The sequence below is a fragment of the Mastigoproctus giganteus genome, chromosome 4, assembly GCF_048544385.1.
Source record: "Mastigoproctus giganteus isolate SK-2022 chromosome 4, ASM4854438v1, whole genome shotgun sequence".
Classification (NCBI taxonomy): domain Eukaryota; kingdom Metazoa; phylum Arthropoda; class Arachnida; order Uropygi; family Thelyphonidae; genus Mastigoproctus; species Mastigoproctus giganteus.
In genome coordinates, this window is record NC_143578.1 from 4,086,677 (window position 1) to 4,097,364 (window position 10,688).

Consider the following 10,688-nt stretch of genomic DNA (forward strand, 5'->3'; position numbering starts at 1 on the left):
AAATAAGTTTAAGACTCAGCTGGACAGGTATTTTGAACAACAGAGGGGTGAAGTAGAAGTGGTTTCTTTCTTTTTTTTTTTTTTTTTTTTTTTTTGGCTGATGCTGCATAAGCTTGCTTTCTTGCATAAAATGCCTCTACTAATGCTAATGCTAATGGATGCCATTTCGAAAATCAGGATAGAAGTTTGGTGCTGCATGTCTTCTGCATATCATGATCATGTTATGTTAACCTCATTGAATGGAGAAAGATGAGCATGTCAGGCTGTTACAATGGTATGGGATTAATATATATCAGCCATGAACAAGATGGTTTCTATTTCTTACAAAAATTACAGGTTTTGAGGTGCAACAAAAATAAAATAACTTCCTATTCTCAGTAAAGAAGAGGACCCAATAGAAGGTCAAAATTACATTCCACAAAAGTATCAAAGACCCACCTAATTGAACACTGAGCTTAAGGAACAAACATGTATTTAAAATCCATTAAAGAAACAGGTAGAACCATAGAGATCAAGACTGGAAGAATGGAATTCCTGTTGAAAATATATCAGTGGAAGAATTGGGGTTTCAGCAAAGCTGGAGAATGGAGGCTGTCTATCTGCCCGTTCATCTGAAATAAAATGTGAAGACCATTAGGTAATATAATTTTATTATGTAATGGAAGAAGCACAAATCCTTCAATACCTGCAGCCAGTGGCGGATTTCCGCACGAGGCGCGCGCCTGGGGCCTCAAATCTCAGTTCTCAAAAAAATAAATAAAATTGTTTCATTTTAAATGTTTACACTGATCTTTATTACCGTTACTGAATAAAACTAATTTAATATGAGAAGTTAGTACTCTTATGCGAATATCCCCACATATTATATGAAATATTTATGCGAACTAAGTGTATCTGAAGTAGAATAAATATTATCATTAATGCTAGATTTTATGTATTAATGTTAGATTTGGGAGGGATGGTAGTTGTGTCATTTTTTCATTTAAACATTAGTTAAAATATGTATGAAAGAATTGCGCAACCCAAATGATTAAAACCGCAACACCAAATCTAGAGCGCGTGCTATAGTAAAAACGTGCGTGTAGAATGCACACTGTACTGGTACCGAAAATATTTAGAGGGGGGGGGCTCAAAATTGAATTGCGCCTGGAGCCTCTCAAGTGCTAAATCCGCCACTGCCTGCAGCCCATTCTGTTGGAATGAAGGAGACTTCATTCCAAAGAATGGAGAGACTACATCACCATGTTGATTTTAAGATCATGCTCTTACTTTAATTGCAGGGAGAATAAGTAACATTAGTCTTCACTATTCGTGAATTGTTACTTATTCCAGGTAGTGCAGTACCATGACAACTCGTGAAGGTACTCACAATATGAGATACAATGAAAATTAACTACTTTGGCAGTTCACTATGAAGAAAACATGGTGCAATGGCACTAACCTGTTCACTAATGAATCTTTTAGGATAAATAAAGATTCATTAATCTATGAATAAAGTATCTATGTTGCAGTGAAGCATTCTGCAAAAAGGCATTGAGGTAAATTCTTTATTTCTATATACTAGTGAATCTTATTTGTAGTCCCATGCTTTATGCAAAATAATTACCTTAGTTTGTACTACAAAGTACTGCATTAGCTTTGACTCAGAACTCCTAAGCAATATAGTATATACTGTAGGTGTGTACATTGTATTGACTCAATTGTTCAAATGTCCCTGGAATGTGGGAAAAACAAATTTATCTATTTACTTCACACCAGAAATATAGGCAATGGATTCAGGCATTAGCGATTTCAAAAGGGAAGTCAATAAAACCATTCTATCTTGCAGAAAAACAACACAAAATAGAACAACAAATGCTCATGAGTCACCAAATGGGAACGGCATGATGAAGATGCTACAGCCGGGAATGTGTGAATAAATAGACCCAAAATTCTATGGAAGAAGATTGGAGAGCACTCTGAAGAACAGCAAAAGTATCCTGTAGATCCTCACAAAGTAGTCAACCAGAAGTTCACATAACTTCTGGTTGACTACTTTGTGAGGGAACTGATTCTAGTACAAAGGACGATAGTGGGGAGATGCATAGAATCAGATTGTGTGGAAGAGGTACAACCCACAAATGAACATCAGGGTGCTACAAAGCGATGACTTCCCAAGTACACAGCCCTTTTTTGATCTGTTGGCTGTATTAGGTGTGTGTGTGTGTGTGTGTGTGTGTGTGTGTGTGTGTGTGTGTGTGTGTGTGTGTGTGTGTGTGTGTGTGTGTGTGTGTGTGTGTGTGTGTGTGTGTGTGTGTGTGTGTGTGTGTGTGTGTGTGTGTGTGTGTGTGTATTTCTTGTGTTGTAGCTGCCGCGTTTTAGGAGCATGAGCATCTAAGGTCATATTGCTCCATGTGTATTGTCTGTTCTGTGGTCAATTTTCCGTTTGCTTTACGAAAAACCCGAGTTTCTGGGAAAGACACCATACTACCTTCCTACTACACCAACTAAATCAGCCACGTTATGAAACAAATCCACAAAAATTCCTCACATCTTCGATGGGAATCAAACTCATATCTTTTCCACCCAGTGTGGAGAGAACGGCTATTCTACCAACTGTTCTGCCCATGAGGGCATGTGTGTGTGTGTGTTAAAGGACAAGCCATTACTGCTAAGAAGCATCAGTATATTATTTCTCCTGAAGGTTTTTCCACCATCCTGTGACGGGGACTGGTAGCAAATGCATGGAGTGGTGGTTATGTCTGGCTACACTACTTGACAAATTTAACAGAACAAGTAGAAAATGTGGTGCAGCTTATGATGAAGCGGGACAAAATTTGGTGTGGTATACAATAGAATAACGATGAAATGAGGAGGCAGCAAGAAACTTCGAACAGGTATACGGGACATTTATAGCAGTTTCAAAAGAATTACCAAAAATGTCACGTTACAGAAGTCAATACAATATGCTCGAAAATATGATCACATGACAGTACAGCGTATGATCACCTCAATAAATCCCATTCTTCCAGAAGTGCAGACAGCTTGCTCACCAAGTGGCCATGGAGTTGGCTTTCAGCATGCAATGTGATGCCCTCGGTTGTCCCACATATTCGGCCGGATTTAAGTCTGGTAATCGTGCTAGATTTTGAGCTGTGTGCAGTGGCGTTTTTGTGCATGAAGAGACAATCTGGGCCAACCGCACCCCTAAAAAGTTGTACATAGGGTTTGCACCCATAAAATCATACATAGGGTTTTGAGGATCTGTTCTCGATATCTTTGTGTAGTTACAGTACCCCTATCAAAAACATGAGGGGTGTAGCTGTTGATCGTTATACCGCGCGAACATGAGAACTCCTGCACCATATGTCCCTTTCTCTGATGGAGGAATAGTACCTCATCTCTAGATAAAATTAACGTCTAGAATCTGTGGGCTAAAACAGGACTCGGAGAACAAATGTATCTAATTTGCGAGGGCTCCGAGTCATATGTTTATGGCACCAGTTTCGATGAGCTCCCAGTTTGGTGTTAATAGGATATAAACAATTCACTTTCTTGTGCAGAATCCAATTGAATTGAGCCTCAACACAGTCCGGTTGGAAATGTTTTTACTGGCTGCAGCAACATCAAGAGACAGGTGGTGACAGAACATCATAGGGTTCCACCTTGCTGTTAGAGCCATATACAGGTCTGCTCTTGTTAAGGTCTGCTCTTGTTAACCATTATGTTAACAGGTCTGCTCTTGTTAACCATTATAATAACAGCTGGCCAAGGGCTTTGCCCTTGGCCAGCTGTCATTATAATGGTTCCTGTCTCCTGAAACTGCTCCAAATGTGATGCCTCCTCCTGCCAATGCCCGGCTTCAATTCTCTGATCTTAAGAATCACCTAAACAACGATGACTTGCCATTCTGCCTAATTGGAAATGTGGGTACCACTGAGCAAGCTGAAAATTAAGAAAGAGTGATGTGGTCTTAACCCGTGTTTTATAGGCATGAATAAATTGTGTGGCTCTGTAAGGGGGTAGATTGATTTTTTGGATACTCGGAATTTGCATGCAAGGATGCCTATTATATTAAATATTCGGTTTCAGCGACACTGTTCACAATAAAATATTCAAGGAAAACATTTGTTCTGTTAATTTTGTAATAGTACTGCATACAATTATACTGTTCTGCGTATGTAGCACAGTGGTATCATCACTGGGTGGAATTCGATGATGGGAGAAATTTTAACGGGCTTTTTTTTCACTCTTTGGCTGAGTTAGTTGGTCTCAGGCGTAGATAGCAAGGTTCCCTAGCCCCCCCCCCCCAAGAAATGGGTTTTTTTTCGTCCAGAGAAACAGGCAAATTGACCAGAGAACGAACTCAATTTACACATTACATAAATGGGTATATTGAAGAAATTCTGGGTGACTTATAAAATAATTTAAATTTTGTACAATTAAACATACAGTAAACCCTCGCTAATTAAATTGGGGGGAAGAGGTCATGCTGATTAAGCGATAATCCAGATTAGTGAAACAAAAGATAGCCTTAAAAGAACAAAAACTTAGAACACAAATGAATGGAAATTTTAATAAATAACATATAGGTAGTGCTTATGAAAATAAATTTAAAAATATCAATGTAGAGCTTTTATTTAAAACCTAAAAAGGCAACACATTTATCCATCGATAGGTGGATTAATATATTGTCTTTTTATACATTTATCAGGTGGCTCTGGCATTGTACACCATCGCCACTTGATCGTTGCTGTGAATACCACTTAAATGCAGCTTCCAGCAAAAACTTCTTTTGGCTTTTTTGATGTTTGTCTAATTGATACACTGCTTTTATCACTTCCCTCAAAGGAAACATATTTATAGATTCTTTTTGTTTTTTAAGATGTGACACAGTCTATTGGCCAATACCAAATTCTTCAGCAATTTTTTTTCCAGAAGCACCGTTTTCAAGTTGTTCTATCACTTTGAGCTTATTAATGATAATTAAAGTAACGTGTTCTTTTTATTCCATTTTTCAATTCTTTACAACCCATGGTTATATAAAATATGTTAACTTATTAGCATTAGCATTAGCATTAGTAGAGGCATTTGATGCAAGAAAGCAAGCTTATGCACCATCAGCCCCAAAAAAAATAAAAAAATAATAATAAATAAATAAATAAATAAAAAATAAATAAAAAATAACCACTTCCACTTCACCCCTCTGTTCGTTCGAAATACCTGTCCAGCTGAGCCTTAAACTTATTTAGGCTATCAGCTTCCACGACAAGGGATGGAAGTCTATTCCACCCACCAACCACCCGCTGGCTAAAAGCAAATTTCCTCACTTCTATCCTACATCTGTCTTTTCTCAATTTGAGTTTATGCCTTCTCAGGTGATTATTCTGAGGAAGAGGAAGAATCCCATCAGCATTGAGCATGCTCAAACCATTCAAGGCTTTATACACCTTTATCAGATCACCTCGCTGGTGCCTAGTCTCCAGACACTGTAATTTGCAAAACTTAAGCCTTTCTTCGTAAGAGCACCCCTTTGTTCCATTCACTAATCTTGTTGCCCTTCTCTGACATATACGTACATATATAGGTATAAAGAAGTATGCAAATGAAGCGATAAGCAATAACATCCGTCCGACTCAGAGTCAACACCGATATTGAACAACACGTAATACAATGTAACGTGTGGTCCATCTCTTTCTCTCTCTCTGTGCACTCAGAGTGACTCATCTGCCTTCCTAAATCCATTGTCTTTCAAAGTACTGAACTGTGAACAGAGTTTTTCATATTTCGATCTGGTTTAACTCTAACTGGATTAGCGAAGGTTTACTGTATTGTACAAATATATTGAATTGTACAATTCTGTATGCAATTGTATTGTTATTTTTACATTTAAAACATTTACGATTTTATAAAAAAAATTAACGGAACACAACAATATTTACAACACACCACAATAAATCAAAACAACATAACTCTAAGTGAGGCGATAATATTATATGATACCAAATGAGGACTTCATAATTTATTTTCAGTGTTTATACAGTTTGTTTTCCTTTCAATTCATTATTACCATTTTTCTGCTTTCGGTATCCTTTTGTGAGCTTCTCATATTTGCCTGATTGTTGCATTTAAGTGGGGGTAACATTTTGAAAAACTTCTGTCTTGTGGCTTTTCTTGGGCCTACCTGGAGACTGATCTTAATAACATTTTGTGAAAAAAATCACTTCAGACATTCCAGCTGGGTGAATATGCCTCAGCCTTCTGGGCCTTTATCACATTGTGGCTAAGTTAGTTAGTCTCAGGTGAGGGTATCATAGTTTTTATTCCCCAAAACTGTGGTTTTTCACCCAGAAAATCAGCCACAGAACACATGCAATTTTGGCATATTATATATAGAGCAGTATGGTCTAAATTGTCGATGCCCCTAAAATCTTAGCAATGTTCTTCTAAGTGGAGGTGATGGCATTTTATTTGCCATTCTTTGCATCAAATAGGGCAAAGTCAACAAGTCGTACCTTTGGTGTGTCATCAAAATCTTGCAAGTGATAAGACAATTTTTATGATTATTTGTGTCCATGGAGCGACGTCCAAGATGGCAAACAAAATTGTCCAGATGGTAAATGGCTGGGTAGTGCTCCTGTTTAACCATATCAAGATCCAGTAGTCGAACCCTAGGTTAGTCTGAGGACTATCTCCTTACTGGCCAATTTAAGTAAGATCGATGAACTTCTCTTAGCTATAAGAATTAGTGAATTATTGGGAGCGAGTGATTTATCTCAGATAAATCAGTATGGCTTTAAGTGGGGTAAATCAGCTGAAGATTCCATTTATGACAACTAATTATTGTAACACTATTAGTGATGAATATGTTATGGCAGTGTCCGTGGACTTCAAGGGAGCATTTGATTCACTTTTGTAGGAAAGTGTGTTAAATGTGTCAAAATGAAATGTTTGCAACAACTATATAAGGTATTAAGAAGCTATTTTTCGAATAGGAAAATACCTGTAAGGGCAGGTCATTTGACTTTTGATGCGCCTATGTATTGGATTCCACAAAGTTCAGTGTTACAACCTATGTGCTGGAATGTTGTGCTGGATCAATGGCTCTCTCGGAGTCTTGAGCACTGCCCTTTAATAGGATATGTTGATGATTTAGTAATTTGTGTCCCAGGTTGATGTTGGAAAATAGAATGCAGAAAATACTGGAAAATTTAGTTGCTGGTTTCACGTTAAGTTTATTTATCAATAAAATTAAGATGATGGTTTTTAAAAGGCTCCTTTGATTATGGACGAGGATATGTTAGAATTTCACTGTTGAAAAAAGCCGTGAATTAGGGTTGAATTTGAAAGTGTCTGCAATTCTGCCCAGACACGATAGGAAGTAGTATATGATAGAGCCTTGTCGATCAATTCGGCCCTGGAAAGATTGTGCAAGGCTCAAGGGGTAGAAATTTTTTCAGCCTGGTCTGTACTTGTTAACAGGAGAGACTGCTTCTACAGGGATGGGATACACTTAAATAGAAAGGGTGCAAGAATATTTGATGATGCTATCGAGGCAGCGTTAGGTGGGTCGGAAAACTGCTGGCTTGGGGTGGATACAAGGACTAATAGATTAACAGTAGCCTCATTGGGGGTTCCACTCCGTGGCGGTTACTGCTATAAAATACACAGGGTGGTTGTAATGTCTGGTGTTACTGTCGGTCGAGGAAATCTCTGACTATCCTACAGGTGTTCAGGATTGCGACTTTCTGGAGTTCCTTGTAGGTGTTCTCTGGGAGACCTATTGCTGCTAGGCTGCTATGTAGAGTCTTTGGTTCCATACCGGTGGTTGACATGATGATTAGGATGGTTGATACTTCTTGCATATGCCACATCTTGATCTCATATCTCAGGTTCGTGTACTTCCTAATTTTTTCCTCATGGGTTTTCTGGACATTGCTAGTGTTCGGCACCGCTATGTCAATCAGGTTGGTAGCCCTTTCCATCTTGTCCACAAGGGTTATGCATATAAAGTATCAGGTGACACAGAAACCATAGGCTGCTGTGTCACCTGATACTTTATATTCATCCCATGCAATTTTCTTTTCTGCCACGAGCCTCATTAATTCATCTGACATCCATTTAGGCCTAAACCTTGAACAGTATTTTTTAGTTGGAATGAAAAGCCTAGTAACCTCCAAACGTAAGTCCCTGAAGACTTCCCATTTAGAATTCAACGTTGGTAACGTCAGCAGATGATCCCACTGTGCAGAATTTAAAAACTGTTTGAGACCTCTGTAGTCACCTTTACGAAAGCAAAAGGCCTTCCCATTAGGCTTGATGGGAGTGACATCTTTAAGTAATTCCCACATCAGTACATTGTGATCATTGTCACGCAGTGGTTCCTTTATCTGCAAATTTTTAATGCATGAATAATCACTGCTGATAATCAGATCAAGAGTATTACTACGTTTGGTTGCCTCTCGAACATGTTGCTGTAGAAAACAGTCAGCCAATAAATCCAGGAATGGAAATATTCCTTTCAGTTATTTATGATTTGGATAGAAGTGTTGTCAGAAGCCAATGCGAAGTCTAGGAAGACAATATCTAGGTATGCAAAATTCCAGTATATCATTGACAAAACCTCATGAACTGTCTGTATAGAAGCCTATGATAGATAGAAATTAGTCTGTAATCAAATCACCAAGGAGGTGAGGCTAGCTGAGGCAAACTATGAGAAGAGTCTGTCAGAGAATGCAAAGAAAAGTAGAAATGACTTCTATCCTTATTTTAAGAGTAGAAGGAAGGCGTTAACTGACATTTGACCACTTGATGTGTACAGGTTAACTGTTGATAACCCTGCTCAGGTGGCAAACAAATTGAATAGGTATTTTCGATCTACATTCACACGGGGGAATTCTTTTGGGATATAAAATTAGAGTTTACCAAACTCTAACGAAGAGCTAAATGACTTTGTTATAACTGAAGGAAAGTGAAGGAGAAATTGTTCTAGATGGACATAAAAAGGACACTGGGGTGGATGGTATTGATCCAATTATATTAAGAGAGGAAGCAAAGGAGGTAAGCAAAGCCATAATTATGAGATTAACCGTGGATTCAGTGGAGATCCCTATGGACTGCCGATGTGTAATTGTACTCCAAATTCATAAATGGAGATAAAAGGTGTGACATGAGTAATTATAGACCTGTTAGCTGTCATGGAAAATAATGGAATCACTGGTTAACGAAGTATTATAGAACCATCTGGACAGGAATGCATTTATACTGCAGTCATAGCATGGATTTGTTAAGGGGCGGTCTTGTCTAACCAATCTGATAGGTTACTATTACGCAGCGACCAAAGTACTGGATGCAAAATATAATTTTGACATCATATACTTTATTGACATCATATACTTGGATTTCAGGACAGCGTTTGATACTGTTGTGCAGAAAAGACTGCTGTACAAACTGGGGCAATGTGACATTAAAAATAAGTTATTGCTATGAATAAAGGGATGGTTAAATGGAAGAAGAAGAAGACAATCAATGGGCAATGCTCTTTGTAGACTGTTATTAGTGGAATACCCCTGGGTGTGCTGGGCTCATTGTTGTTTTCGATATTTATCAATTATATTGAATAAGGTACTGTATATCAGGCTTAATGCCTAAGTTTTCAGATGATACAGAGGTTAGCAGGGCGGTTAACGACAGTCATCAGGGTGAGGAACTTCTACAGGATCTAGGAAAATTATCAATGGCCACATAGTGCAAGGAAGCCTATGACTTATGCTGCACCAGCCAAAAAAAAAAATAATAATAAAAATAATAATAGTAAATAAATAAATAATAAGAGAAAAGGAAATAGACAACCTATGCGTTTCCCTCCTCCTGTAGGTAATTATCCAGCTGACCTTTGAATTTGTCCAATCTGTCAGCCTCTACCACCCTGCAGTTAACTTATTCCAGTAAATTATAACTCTCTAGTTATAATAAAACGTCCTGCAATCCAGTCTAAACATCCCCCCCCCCCTTTACTTGAAATTATGGCCCTTAGTTCTAAAACCATTTATAACCATGAAAATTTCGTCTTCATTCATTTTACTTTGCCTCTTAGAGCCATAGCACCTCAATCAAGTCTCAAGTCTCTAAGGTGCCTATTTTCCAAGCTCTGCGGTGCCTATATTCGAAGCCTTTCCTCATATGGACGCCCTTTTGCCGATCTCACCAGGGAATTTACACGTCTTTGGACCGTTTCAAGAAGCACAATATCTTTATTAGGTGCGGTCTCCATACTTGAACACAGTATTCCAAGTGTCGTCTAAAAATAGTCTTATATAATGGGATTATGACGTCCTTATCTCTACTGACACCTGTTTATACATCGATAGGACACCATGAGCCTTCCTTGCAACCGATCTACAATGCTCAGAGAACTTCATGTCTGACCGTATCATAACACCCAAGGCACTTTCCTCCACTATTTTCTTTAGTTCAACTCCAAGTGTATAAGTTGTTTTTTTTTTTTTTTTTTTTTTTTTTGGCGCCTCCGTCGCCAGGTGGGAAGGAGCAGCAGTGCATAGCAGATGCTTCTTGATTAGACCGGGGTTCGATTCCGTCACCACCAAATACGGAGGATGTGGAAAGGTCAGGGATTGACCACTGCATATCCTGGAGCAATATGGCCTTAGTTGCTAATGCTCCTAAAAAAAATAACAAATAAGTTATTT